The sequence below is a fragment of the Vombatus ursinus genome, unplaced genomic scaffold (genome assembly GCF_900497805.2).
Source record: "Vombatus ursinus unplaced genomic scaffold, bare-nosed wombat genome assembly UNPS02014810.1, whole genome shotgun sequence".
NCBI classification, from domain to species: domain Eukaryota; kingdom Metazoa; phylum Chordata; class Mammalia; order Diprotodontia; family Vombatidae; genus Vombatus; species Vombatus ursinus.
In genome coordinates this window covers 49,735,050-49,747,732 of record NW_020954588.1, presented here as the reverse complement: position 1 = coordinate 49,747,732, position 12,683 = coordinate 49,735,050, and the positions used below count along the sequence as shown (strand labels likewise).

At 49.3% G+C, this 12,683-nt stretch overlaps 1 protein-coding gene across 6 annotated transcripts in view; it reads right to left on the bottom strand.

Moving 5' to 3' along the window:
• FARP2 (FERM, ARH/RhoGEF and pleckstrin domain protein 2) overlaps positions 1–8,995 on the bottom strand; it is a 110,877-nt gene extending 101,882 nt beyond the window's left edge. For 5 of the 6 annotated variants that reach the window (XM_027875766.1, XM_027875769.1, XM_027875770.1 and 2 more), the window contains exon 1: positions 8,902–8,966. The gene's annotated coding sequence lies outside the window, so the exon portion shown is untranslated. Of the gene's footprint in view, positions 1–8,901 lie in introns of all 6 variants that reach the window. The other variant, XM_027875767.1, reaches the window with a different exon arrangement.
• Between the last annotated feature and the right edge of the window lie 3,688 nt (positions 8,996–12,683).

Sequence of the window (12,683 nt, the reverse complement as noted above, 5' to 3'; positions counted from 1 at the left end):
TATGTATCTACAGAAAATAAAAGTCATTTGTGATTGCTACACAAAAAAAGGTTTGTTGTAATTATAAATGCATGTGAGGCTTATGAAGCATTTTTGGGACATCTGTTCTAATGAGAAAACAGATACACTGATATTAATGAATAACCCTAATTTGCCTTCCCTATAATTCTACAGTGCACATATTTTAGCTTATCTTCCTTAAACAGACCCACAATATCCATGTTTGTCAACCTTAAAATGTTTTAAGTGGTATACATTTTGCCCTGTTCCAAGTGACATAAATCTGAATGTGGATTCCCCTCCGTGCCAAAGGGGAGGCAGCACATACATGTGTGTATGTACATATATACACATATATACACACATACATACATATCCCCCCCACCTTAACTGGGTTGATGACACCACTTCAGAATCACCTCCCATCTCTAGGCTGCCTACAAGGAAGGAGAATGCTATTCAAAGTAGGAAAGCTCCCGGGAATTATTCTACCCAGAGGCCAAGAAAAGGGAAAGAAGTGACTTGATGTTCTCTGCATTAAACTATGTGATTAAAATCATGTCACTGGCTTCCCATCCTCCCCCCAATGCCAATCCTTCCAGTAAGTTTTTAAATGGGGCCATAGGATGGTTCTGTTCACTTGGGCATTTGGATCACACCTCTGGTCCTGGGGCTCCCAAACCACTGGACACAATGAGCTCTTTCACCAAGTCTCAAGCACCCTCCAAAGGAGAAAACTTCTCAGCAGTTCTCCCTTACTTCTTTAATACCGTTATACTCTTGATGAAACAAAGATTTTAGCTTTTCATCTTGACTTATTCCAACCCTTAACTTGGATCTCACTTTATTCAATCAACAAATCCCGGTAAAAGGCTATGCCAGGTGTTGGAGACACAAAGACTAAAATAAAACAATCCCTGCCCTTAATGGGCTTATAGTCAATGAGAGAAACAACAAGTACAGAGCCTAAGTAAATATAAAAATACAGCAAGGTGCTCTGGAGAGGGAAGGAGAGGGTCTTTGGGGGAGCAGCCAGGCCATATACCTTACACCATGCAAGTACCCAGCAGGTGCTTCCCACTTACTGACTAGATAGTCTCTGTACTGAACAGTATGTATTCAACATCCACCTGGCCATGCTACAGCAAAAAGACAGTTTCTAAACAGCTTTCGGGTTCAAAGATTTCACTAACAGAGAAAGAGAACCCCAGAAGACAAAGCTATTTACAAAGAAAAGCTCTGCCTTCAGCCCCTGTGTACTCTCCGCATGAGTCCTGTTAGGTTCAGCACACCTGTCAATTTAAGCTCTCACATCAGGATCTGCTAAGCCCTTCCGGTGACAGAGCTAAGCAGGGCAGTGACAGACACGGCTCCCAGAAGGACCCTCAGCAGAACAGGAGAAGTAAACAGCCACACAAGGATCTGTCTTTCCTGGGAGCTAAGCTGTGAGACAGCCGAGTTTGCACCCTTTCAAGTGCTTAGTGTGAGCCACAGGCTGAGCACTGGGGATACAAAGAAAGGCAAAAGACAACCCTTGCTCCAAGAAACTCAGTCTAACGAGGGTGCTAAGGTGCAATCAATCATCCATAAACAAGTTATGGAGGAGATAAACTGGGAATAATCAACTGAGGGAAGACGCCAAATTAAAGGGGATCTAGAAAAGCTCCATGTCGAAGGTAGCATTTTAGCTGGGACTTGAAGGAAGCCAACAAGGGCAGAAGGCAGAGATGAGAGGGGAAAGCATCCAGGCACAGGGTGGGTGACAGCTGGGGAAAAACCCTGGAGCCCAAAGCTGGAGGCTCTTGTTCTCCGTCACTGAGCCAACACAGGGATGAGATGAGGATGAAAAGACAGGATTACTTAGTAAACGTGAAATACTTTTTTTCTCATTAGCCCATCAACTAAACTAACAAACTTTACTTCCAAAGTATACGGTACGCTGAAAGCAAAATTCAATCCAAATGACTTTCATCTAACCCAGGGGTTCTTAACCTGGGCTTCACGAACTTGGTTTTTTAATAGTTTGATGACTGTATTTTAAAAGAAATGTTCCCTTTGTAATCCTATGTATTTTACTTTATGTATTTAAAAACATTATTCTGAGAAGGGACCCTGGGCTTCACCAGCCCGCTGTCCAAGGGGTCCAAAAGGAAAAGGTGAAGAACACCATTCTCCAGCCAGAAACATTCCGGGCAAAAGCAACCCTGGTGCTCCTCTATTTCCAAGATGATGACACACATAAATGATTGCTCCGCAGGTTCTCATCATCCTCATTATGTTTCTATAGCACCCTGAGGTTTACTGAACCCTTTCCCCACAACCACCTTGGAGAGTTAGTTGAGTTAGCCCCATTCTGCAGATGAGGACACTCAAGTTCAGAGAAGACAGAAGACCTGCTTAGGGTCATACAGCCAGTCTATGTGAGAGCCAAGATGGAGGCCATCACTCATTCCATAACACTATTCGGAAAACAAAACTGAACCAGCGAATGGCTCTGCTATTGCATGAGAAACCATTTGTTTTCCGATACCATTCAGTAATGATTTGGCAGGAACTTTCCTTTTAATTTGTACTTCAGCTTTAAGATAAGAAGAACTAAAAAATAAATACCCACAGAAATGAGCAGAAACAGAAAATATACCCTATAAGCTTAAATGGTGGTGTATTAAAAAAGCCTGTTAACACAGATGCTGGAGAAGTTGGCTCACATGCTCCCTATAAAAATGGGAGCAGCTATCATGTTTCTGCACTTTACAGTTTACAATTTTTAAATTTTTTTTTAAAAACCTTCCAAGTAGTGGGTATTAATATTAGAAGTAACTAAAGTACCATCTTCCTCAACTGTAAATGAGAGACCAGAGGCTAGAGATGGAATGTGGTTAGCCAGAGTCCTGATTCAGGCCCAGGTCTTTCCAACTATAGCCCCACTGGCAAAAACTGCATGGAAGAAGGCAGGCCCTAATGGCCTTCCAAAAGAGAAATCATGAGCTTATGGGTCCTAAATGCTGCCTTTGCATGTAGTTCATCTATGGAGAAAGGTAGATACATGTAACTAACACAAAAAGCAAGAATGTAGAGCCTAAAATAGAAATATAGAAACCTAAGTTTTTAGTTGGATTTAATAAAATCCAACATGCTCAGGGCTTCATCACATTGTACTTCGCATCTCCCCCCACCCTTAATGATTTATGCTGCTCCTATCAGATCAGGGCATATTTAGACTACAAGGCAGCAGCACCTAATTCTTACCGTAGATTTGTTAGACATTTCTTGAAGAAAAGTGTAGCTGACATTTCTACAGTCCTCAAAGCTCAAATGTGAGCATCCCAATCACCCTGGGACCCAGGCACCATCAGTGTTACTGTTCTGATCTACAGATAAGGAGACTGATTGAATGACTGCCCTATATCGTCCAGCTGACTAAGGGGCTCCTGGGGGAGGGGTGGGGGGTCCTGAATGCAGATCAGATCTCTCCCAAACTACGTATTTCTGTTCTCTATCCACTATACCACGAGGCAGCGACGAAAACAACAATTGCCAATAACTTCATCAATACACATTTTCAGAAATATACTCAACATTAATTTTAGACAAAATCTCTTGCTCTGTGCTTCTCAGGGAGGGAGGTGCCCCTCACCAGGCCTGCCTCTTTCCTCCATTCTTGGGCTTCCTTTCTCACTGTGGGAGGTGCTTGGCTGGTCCGTCTCCTGTCTGCCCTACTGGTGACAAGAGTCACCTGTCAGCATTTCGTATCAATAGCCCACATCCTTGTTAATAACATTCCTAAACCTAAGAAGTATCTAGGCACCTAAATGGCTAAGGAGTTTGTACCAAAGCAAAGATACAGGGGAGAAACCACCACACACTAGTGTGAGGCAAGAGAAGAGAGACACATGAACAGCTGACCCAGTGGCCAGGGAAGGGGGAGAGTCACAAGCAGAAAAAAAGAGCCCAAATAAGTGAAGCCAGCCAGAGGTATTTAAGTGCTCAACAAACATGACCTCGGAACTGGATCACAACTTGATTCTTCCCTTGCACTGGAAGAGGAGGGTAAAGGAGAGCAACAAGTTAAGGAGGGGCTTCAGGCCACTTCTCTGGGCACTGCTGAGCCCTGGGCAGCCTGGACCTCTCACTGCAAAGCAGCACAAGCCAGCGTTCCTCTCAGAACACCACAACACCAAGAACACCATAGGATGGGGAAGGAAAATGGGAAAAGGGCAACACAAAACCAGTAGCAAAATGGAAAGACAAGAACAACAGAAAAAAGAAAAACACGGTTACTGTATTCTAAATTAGAAAAAAAATCCATCCCTGGCAATTCTACTCCATTTAAAGTCCCATGAAATTCTGTCCCCCATCACCACCACGCCATGACAGGGCTGAACGTGCTGCAGAGGCAAAAAGAATCTCACGGCGAGGCTCAGTCCTCTTGTAAAGTCCAGAGAGAATCAGGACTTGCGAATTTGGCAGTTCTGTTAAATCAAGTCAACAGGCTCTTATTAACTGCTGACTGTATTCCAAACACCTACAGTGGATAAAACTGACTCAGTCCTCAAGACACTCAGAGTCTTCTGACCGATAAGTTGCACAGACTCGCTCCTCCACCATTACACAATTCCCCAAGCGTTAAAAACAACAGGACCTCCATCACAGCTGAGATAGTTATGCGGAAGGTATGTCCAAATAATGGTTTATTCCCCAAACTTAGTGGGCCAGAACACTGGACTTGAGGGCAGAAAGTGCTTCTTAGCTACACAACCCTGGGCAAATCATCTAGTTTCTCCTGGGCCTTGGCTTGCCCCGCTACAAAATGAGGGGGCTGTATCCAATGACCTGTAAGATTCCTTAAAGTTCCACTCTACCTACTCTCTACTTGTAGGATCCACACCAATGCAGGATTAATGCAGAGGCTACAAAATGTTTGAGTTTTTGCTCCAAGGGCAAGATGGCCTGCCTTGAGAAGGGAAGGCCAAGTGACTTCCCCTGCGTGGGTCATCCCAAAGAAGAACGTTCTCATTCATACAAAGTGGAATGGTTTCAAACAAGATCTGGAGATGTAGAAAGTGCTACCTGAAGTGCCTGAAAAGGCTGTGGATGGATGGATGAGGCACCAAGCCACAGGAAAAAAGAAGAGATAAGCCAACCCTCTGAGAAGGAAGCTGGGACCTCTAAGGAGAGAAGAAGACAGAAGTGCTGGCAAGACCATCCAAGCTGGGTCCTGGGGTAGCCTGGAGACAGGCCTCCCAAAGCTGGTCAAGCCTGGTAACTTCTGCCCTATTCTGATGAGTCACCCAGACACAAATGACAGAATCTGCCAGAGAGAATCTAAAAAACTATTACTACGTCTTGAGCAACAAACAGAATTCAACTAAGCCGACGCTGACTAGGCATCGAGTAGGTGTTAGGTGCAAGGAAATGCCCTCGTTCTCATCACCTTTGATCAAAGGCTGGGGCTTCCAAAGAGAAAGCACACTTGGGATGCGAATGGCCATTGGAGATAAAAATGGTGCCAGAAAACAAGGCTTGGATTTATAGAATGTGGCATAAAATATAAGTGGAATGAAATTTGGGATTAACAGTTTGATGTCAACTTGCAAAGTCTCTAATAATATTTACAGCGAGTGCGCACACAGACACAGACACAGACACACACCCCCACCGTGAGATCTGCAAAGTGCTTTACATATATAATTTCACTTAAATGTCACCACAACCCTGTGAGGTAGAAGATAAGTGTATTATCCCCATTTTACAGAAAAGGAAACTGAGGTACCAAGAAGTAAAGTGATTTGTCCATGGTCACATAGCTGAGGGAGGATTCAAACTCAGTTCTTATTGATTCCAAATCAAATACTCTATCTACTCTGCAACTTGGTTATATAGCTCTAGAGTATACAACCTATACTGCTCAACATTTTTAACCAATTAATGGGACAAGGATATAGACGGCAAGCTTATTAAATTTTCAACTCCCCCCCAAAAAAATTACACTGGATGACGGAGGCAATAAAAAATTGGACCAAATCAAAAAAGACAAAAAATAAAAATAGGCGAAAATGTAAACTCTTACACTTGGCAGAATGGCTGGAGTGCTGAGCCTGGAATCAGGCAGATCTGAGTTCAAATTTAGCTTCAGACACTTACCAGTTGTCTGGTCCTAGGCAAGTCACTCAATCTCTGTTTGCCTCAGTATCCTCAACTATAAAACAGGGATGATAACAGCAAATGAACTAATATCTGTCAAGTGCTTAGCCCAGTGGCTGATCTACAGCAGGTGCTTTATAAATGCTTACTTCCTTCCCCTCTTTTCCTGACTTTTTAATACAAGATGGTGGAAGGCTAGTTGGGAGTGGATATAAATGGCCAGCAGGCTAGATATGTGTCGGTAGTGTGATACAGTAGCCTAGAAATCCAACACAAGCGTGGTCTACATACAGTAAAAGGTTTACTGTCCAAAAGACGTGAGGACACGTGCTACATGCCCTCCAGGTCAGATCACATCTGAATTTCATGTTTAGGTCTGGGTACCACAGTTTTAAAAGGACACTGATAAGCTAGAGACGGTCCAGAAGATTATGAAGGCTTGCAGACTGGTGAAAGTGAGGACGCATATTGTGAAGAGCTGTCACGTGGAAGAAAGAGTAGCCTCATTGTGCTTGGCCTTGGAGGGCAGGACGAAGGGTCGAAGAGCAGTCTGGGGCACAGGGGAGGGTCGCGGAACCAGTGAGAGGCCTCTTGCCAGGGATGTCGGACGAGGGCACCTGTTCAGGTATGGGCTGGGCAGATCTGGAGATCACGTCACAATGTAACCACGGCGAGGGTAAAGCCTGAATATGTACCAGCACTCGTGACGGGGCCACCACAGGGCTACCCTGCCCTCCTTCCTTCTGAGTCCATTTGAGTCAATTTAACAAACACCTACCATGTGCAAGGCATTGCACTGGGGGCTTGTCTTCAAGCAAAGGCTGGCTGCTCACTTGTCAGGCGGGCTTGCTGCTTCAGGGAGGGAGCACTAGATGGCCTCTGGCGTCCCTTCCAGTTCTGAGATTCTGAGATTAAATAACTGATTTATACTGATTTTATATTTATTTTATATATTGATTTATGGGCATTTCTGACATGCACGGCACTCTGCTTGGCGACATGGGAGACACAAAAGTGCTTCCTAGAATCGCACATTAAATAAGACATCAGAGTCATCTGGTCCAACACCCCTCAGACACTAGCCCAAACAGGGAACCACTGAGCAGCCACGAGCAAGACCTGAGACAACAGACTGGACAGTGTCTCTCCAGAGAGCCTAGCCGCTCCTCACTCTGCCCTCTTAAGTACCCATGTGCTTGAGAACGAAAACTTGGAGAAAATCATTTCTCTTGACGATTTTTCCCTCCTTCTATTTTCTCTATTATTTTTCTTTCAATAATGTCTTCAATGTTGTTTTTTTTTCATGATCACTGCTTCTCCTGGGAAGTCAGAGAGGTAGCAAAAGATGTATATGACTTTGCAAGCTACTCTCCACCGTTCCTTATGGAGACTCCCCGACGCCTTGGGATAGCTGTTTTCCCAGTCCGGACGAGTCCGGACGATACAGTCCCTGCCCTTTATCAATATGCTGAACCTGGGAGTGACCACCTGGGACAGCACCACTTTGTCCCTGACCTTCCTGAAATGCTTCCCCAAGGCCACCAGGCAAATGTCTGAGTCACCGAAGACCATCCCTCCCCAAACCCCGCCCCCTCACCATTGCTATCTTCTTTCACCGTGGAGACTCACTTCAACAACTTAAAACCCGTTTTTAAACATTAACCTTTTAAACATAAAAGCAGGGTGGATAAGCTAGAAATGAACTTGCCATGTCATAAAACCGTGCAGTGTGAGTTCTCTCCCCTCGAAGGTCACCCCGGGCAGTCCAGGCACACCGGCATCAGCCCAGTGCAGACGAAGCCTGGGGACCCGCGGCGGCGGCAGTGACTGCAGACCCTCCCTCCCGGTGGCACGGTGGCTGCCCCGACCCGAGAGCCCGTGTCCACCAGCTGCTCAACAGACGGTTTATTTCGGGGAAAGGTATCTCCGCGTCCATGGGGGGGGGGGCCTGGGGGGAAAGGGGAGAACAGCGACCCCGAAGCTCGGCGTGTGCCCGGCTTTGTCCGAGGCCCCCCCCCCCCCCAGTCCGGTCCACAAGGGCGCGCTTCCAGGGGCTGGAAACAAGGAAGAAAGGCAAGAAAGGAGGGTCTCCTCTCAAATTCGGGTGGTGGGCTCTAAAATCTCCACACTCGCCCAAAAAGCTCCGCGGGGAGGGAGGGGGCGGGCCAGACCAGAGACCCAACTATCGGGAGCTCCTGGCACTGAGGGGCACACAAGGCACCGGGCCGGGAGCGCTGGCTCTGCAGTTCCAGGGGTCTCGGTTCAAATCCTGCTTAGGCACGTCAAGGGACCTCTCTGGGCCTCAGTTTCCTCATCTGTTTCTAAAAGGAATGCAAGGTGCCCCGGTGCCCCCAGAGAGCGCAGGATTGGGAATCCGAGACTCTTGAGTTCAAACCCTGTTTCTGCGCCGCCCCCCCTCGCCCCCGCGGGATGCCCCTCTGGGGCCCAGTCCCCCCCCACCTCTAAAGTTGGACTAGGTGAGCTCGGAGGAGCCTGCGGTCCGGGGGGGGGCCTCCATTCTGCCCGCCCCGCCCCGCCGCCCCCGCTCCGTCTCAGCAGGGGGACCCACCGCTGCTGCAGCGGCGGCGGCGGCTCCGGGAGGGGCCGGGGAGGAGGAGCAGGAGGCGCGGGGGCGCGCACGCGCAGTCCTCCCCCCGCCCTCGCGCCCGCAGCCCCTCCCCTCCCCCATCGCCACCGCTCGGCCCGGCCCGAGTCCGTCCGCCCACCCGCCCCTCCTCAGCCCCAGGCGACCCCCACCTTCCCCTGCCGTGCCCTGTCCTCCGTCCGCCGCCGTCCGCTCACCCCGCCGAGCGTCCCGCTCCCCGCACGGCTGCCGCCACCGCCCCGCTCCCTCCCGGCCGCCGCCGCCGCCACCTCCGGGGCGTCCCGGCTCCCAACTGCCAACTGGCCCCTCGCGGGCGCCGCGCGGCTAGGCGCGCGCCCGGCCCCGCCCCCTCCCCCGCGGACCGACCTCCGATTGGCCCTCCTGTACGCGGGGCGGGGACTCGCCGGGAGCCCTGCCAGGAAAGACGAGCTCGGCCTCCGATTGGCGGGCTCCGCGGAGAGAGGCGGGGCCCGAGCGCGGGGGCGGGCCAGCGTCTGCGGCTCGTTGCCCAGAGCCGGGAGGCGTCCCCCGGAGTGCTGCGGGGTGGGTTCGGCCGCTGCGGGGCAGGGAGCCTTCTTCTACGTACGCCCCGCCGGCACTTCGTACGGGGCAGGGAGCGGGGCTCGGGCCCCCCAGGCTGCCCAGCCCGTCGCTGCTCCGGGGCTGGAGCAAGAGCCGGAGAGAAGGAAAAGAAGAGCCGCAGCGATGCGGGAAGAGAGGACCGCGGAACCTGGAGCCTCGGAAGAGCCGACTGCCCGAGGGGCCCAAGCCCGCCTCTTTCCCACTTTGAGCCAAAGTTTGGTCAAATGAGCTGAAACATAATGCAAAAAGGCTGCAAGAGGCAATGTCCTAGGGCCGTGGGGAGCCACGGGAACTGAGCGGCCCGTAGTCCCAAAAGGGGTCCCGTACATGTACCCCAGGGAGCCGCGGGAAGAAAGTTCGTGCAGAGGACAGGGAAGCGGAGTGCTGCTCTGGCCCCCCGCCCCTCCACCATGCAGACCTCCCGCTGGCTGCTCCAGCTCCACGCCTGCCTTGCATGTCAGTGACAGCGCACCTCCCAGGGTGGTCAGTGAGAAGTGCCTGCTGGGTGTCAGGCACTGTCCGGAGAGCTCGAGGTGGGAAGACAGGCCGTAGACAGTCCCTGCCCTGCAGCACGCACATATCCAAACAAGCTAGCTATAGGGGAACTAGGAAACAATTCATGGAGGGAGGGCGGCAGGCTTAACAGGGAGTGGGAAAGGCTTCCTGGAGGAGGTGGGATTTTAGGGAGGCCTTGAAGGAAGCCAGAAATAGGAGAGGAGAAGGAAGAGCATTCCAGATATGAAGAAAGCCAGAGAAAATGCTCCAAGTCAGAAGACTTGTTTGTGATACAGCCTGGAGGGGAGAGTATGTGTCAGAGCAAGGTGTAAGCAGACTGCAAAGGTAGGAGGGGCCGGGTTATGAAGGGCTCTGAATGCCAAACCGAACATTTTGTGTTTGATTCTGGAGGTGAAAGGGAGCCCCTGGAGTTTACTGAGTAAGGGAGTGATGTGGTGGTAGTGAGAATAAAATGAAAGAACACTTGCTAAACTCTTTACAAACCTTGAAGCGCTACGTAAATACTAGCTGCTGTTGTTATTAACTGTATGGAAAATGGGAACCCTGACCAGGTGTACGGGTGCAGTAAAGCCTAAAAGAAAAAAAAAATAGGTAGACAAACAAAGTAGCAGAGAGCTGATCCTTGAGACCTTTTCCTGGTTCTTCTCCCTTACCTCCTCCTCCCACCTCCCCCTGCCAATGAGCTTGCTTTTACTTTGTGTAGTTGGCACAGTGGATAGAGCACTGGACCTGGAGTTGGAAGGACCTGAGTTCAAATCCAGTCTCGGACACTTACTAGCTGTGTGACCCCGGGCAAGTTACTTTACCTTGTATGCCTCAGCTTTCTCTTCTGTAAAATGATCTGGAGAAGGAAATGGCCAACTGCTCCAGTATCTTTGCCAAGAAAAGCCAGATGGGGTGACAAGTCAGACACACACAGGGTAGTGGGGAGCCAGTTGTGAAGCCTAGGATAACGGGATTACGTACCTTCCTCAGTGACACCTGCTGGCTGGAGACTCTGGGCACCTTGCTTAGAGCCCTTGGGGCTCCGAGCAACTCTTGATGCCTCTAAATTTCACACTGTGCTCCTGTGAAGTTGATAGGAGGAATTTCCTCATGAAGGGATTCTGTGCACCTGTGAAATCATCAGTGTAGCGCCTTTCTGTGCCTGTTACTTTGTATCATACAGACCTGTTGTCTCTCCTGAATGGAAAGTAGGGATTTGTTCATTTTTGGTCCTTGTATCTGTAATACTTAGGACAATGTCTGGGACGTCATGAGCCCTTAGGAAATGCTTATAGATAGACAGGTCCTGCAATTTAACCCTGCTTTCTGCTGTTCAGTGGCTATTCCACTCCCACGCCCCTGTTTGACTGGTTCCCCAGAGTCTTTGCAATAAGAGAGATGGCGTAGGGGTTCTGGAGATCCTCCGAGGTGACACGGCCCATCCGCTGGAACGGCATCTTCTTCCTCATGTGGCCCCCAGAGCTACAACAAGCAGCCCTCCATTCAGACAAAGAAAGGTTTGTCCCAAGGTCTTCCCGGAGCCAGAGCACAGCAAACTAAATACATCTTATGGTTGGAGGTGAAAGGCAGCAGCACTCACTTCACTGGCCCCTCCTTCGTGGACTCCCCAGGGCACACAGCTGCAGGACACTCATTAAGGGAAGACTTTCCACAGTCGCATGGCCCTAACTGACCAAGAGCGACACTGAGCACTGCAAGGTCTGTGCCTACACTGCTGCCTCACTGGGGCCCGACCACAGCCTTGGGAGGCAGTTTCTCCAGGTATGGCATTATCCCCATCTGAGAAAGGAGAAAGCAAGACTCGGGCAAATTGACCTTCCTCGAGTCACTCAACCAGTCAGCATTTGAGGCTCAATTCCCTAAGATCCAGGACTTTTTGTTCACTGCGCCAACACGTCTTGGATGTGGTAGGTTAAATTAGTACTGTATTTCAGGTAGATTAGGGATCTAAAGAGGACTTTTGTAAATCAATGTGGCTATCTCCCCCTATATGGTCCCCAGAGGGTCACTATCCAAGGCAGGCCTTCTTGACTCTAAGCCTTCCCCTCTCCCCACTAGGCCACCCTCCCACCCTGGTGGGAGCATGCCAACAACTCTCAAAATGCAAGTTAAGCAAAGGAGAGGGTGTGGAATTGGACTCTGCCCCCTTCATAAAAACTAGCCAGCATCTCCTCTCATTCTGGCATGTTCTTTATCCTCTTGCAGAAGGGCCAGAGTGAGGCATCGGTTGGTGGTTTTCTGTTTGTTGTACTTTCTGGTGTTTGAGGAACAACGTGCAAGCCAAGAAGCAAGACTCCCGCCATCTTGGGATTGTGTCATTACTTGGGTTGATGGGGATAAACACATTTCCTGTAACTGCGGCTGACCAACAAATGGAAATCTAGAAGGAGCCTGCCTTCAGAAAGCTATGAAGCAGTGGACAGAGACATTATATGCTTGTTATCAAGTTTATTATGAGTAGCCTTTATTTAACCCTATTGTGTTCTCAAAGCTGAGCAAAATGGGATTCCCACGATGGAGGCAATTTAAATCAATTTGAAAAAGATTTGTCACGTGAGCCCCCTGAAGACAGGGACTGGCTTGGCTTTTGCATTTGTATGTCCAGCTCCGTTCCTGGCACTTCTTAAATGCTTGTGAACTGGGATGACTAGAAGAATGTCAGGCCCTGGATAGAAATGGGGAAGTTAAGAGGAAGCATGGGTTTATGGGAAATGATAATGAGTTTTACTTTGACCGTGTTAAGTTTGTGGTACCCATGGGACATCCAGATGGAGCTGTCCAATAGGTAATTGTTGATGTGGGACTGACTTGTGAATGAGAGCCTAAAGCT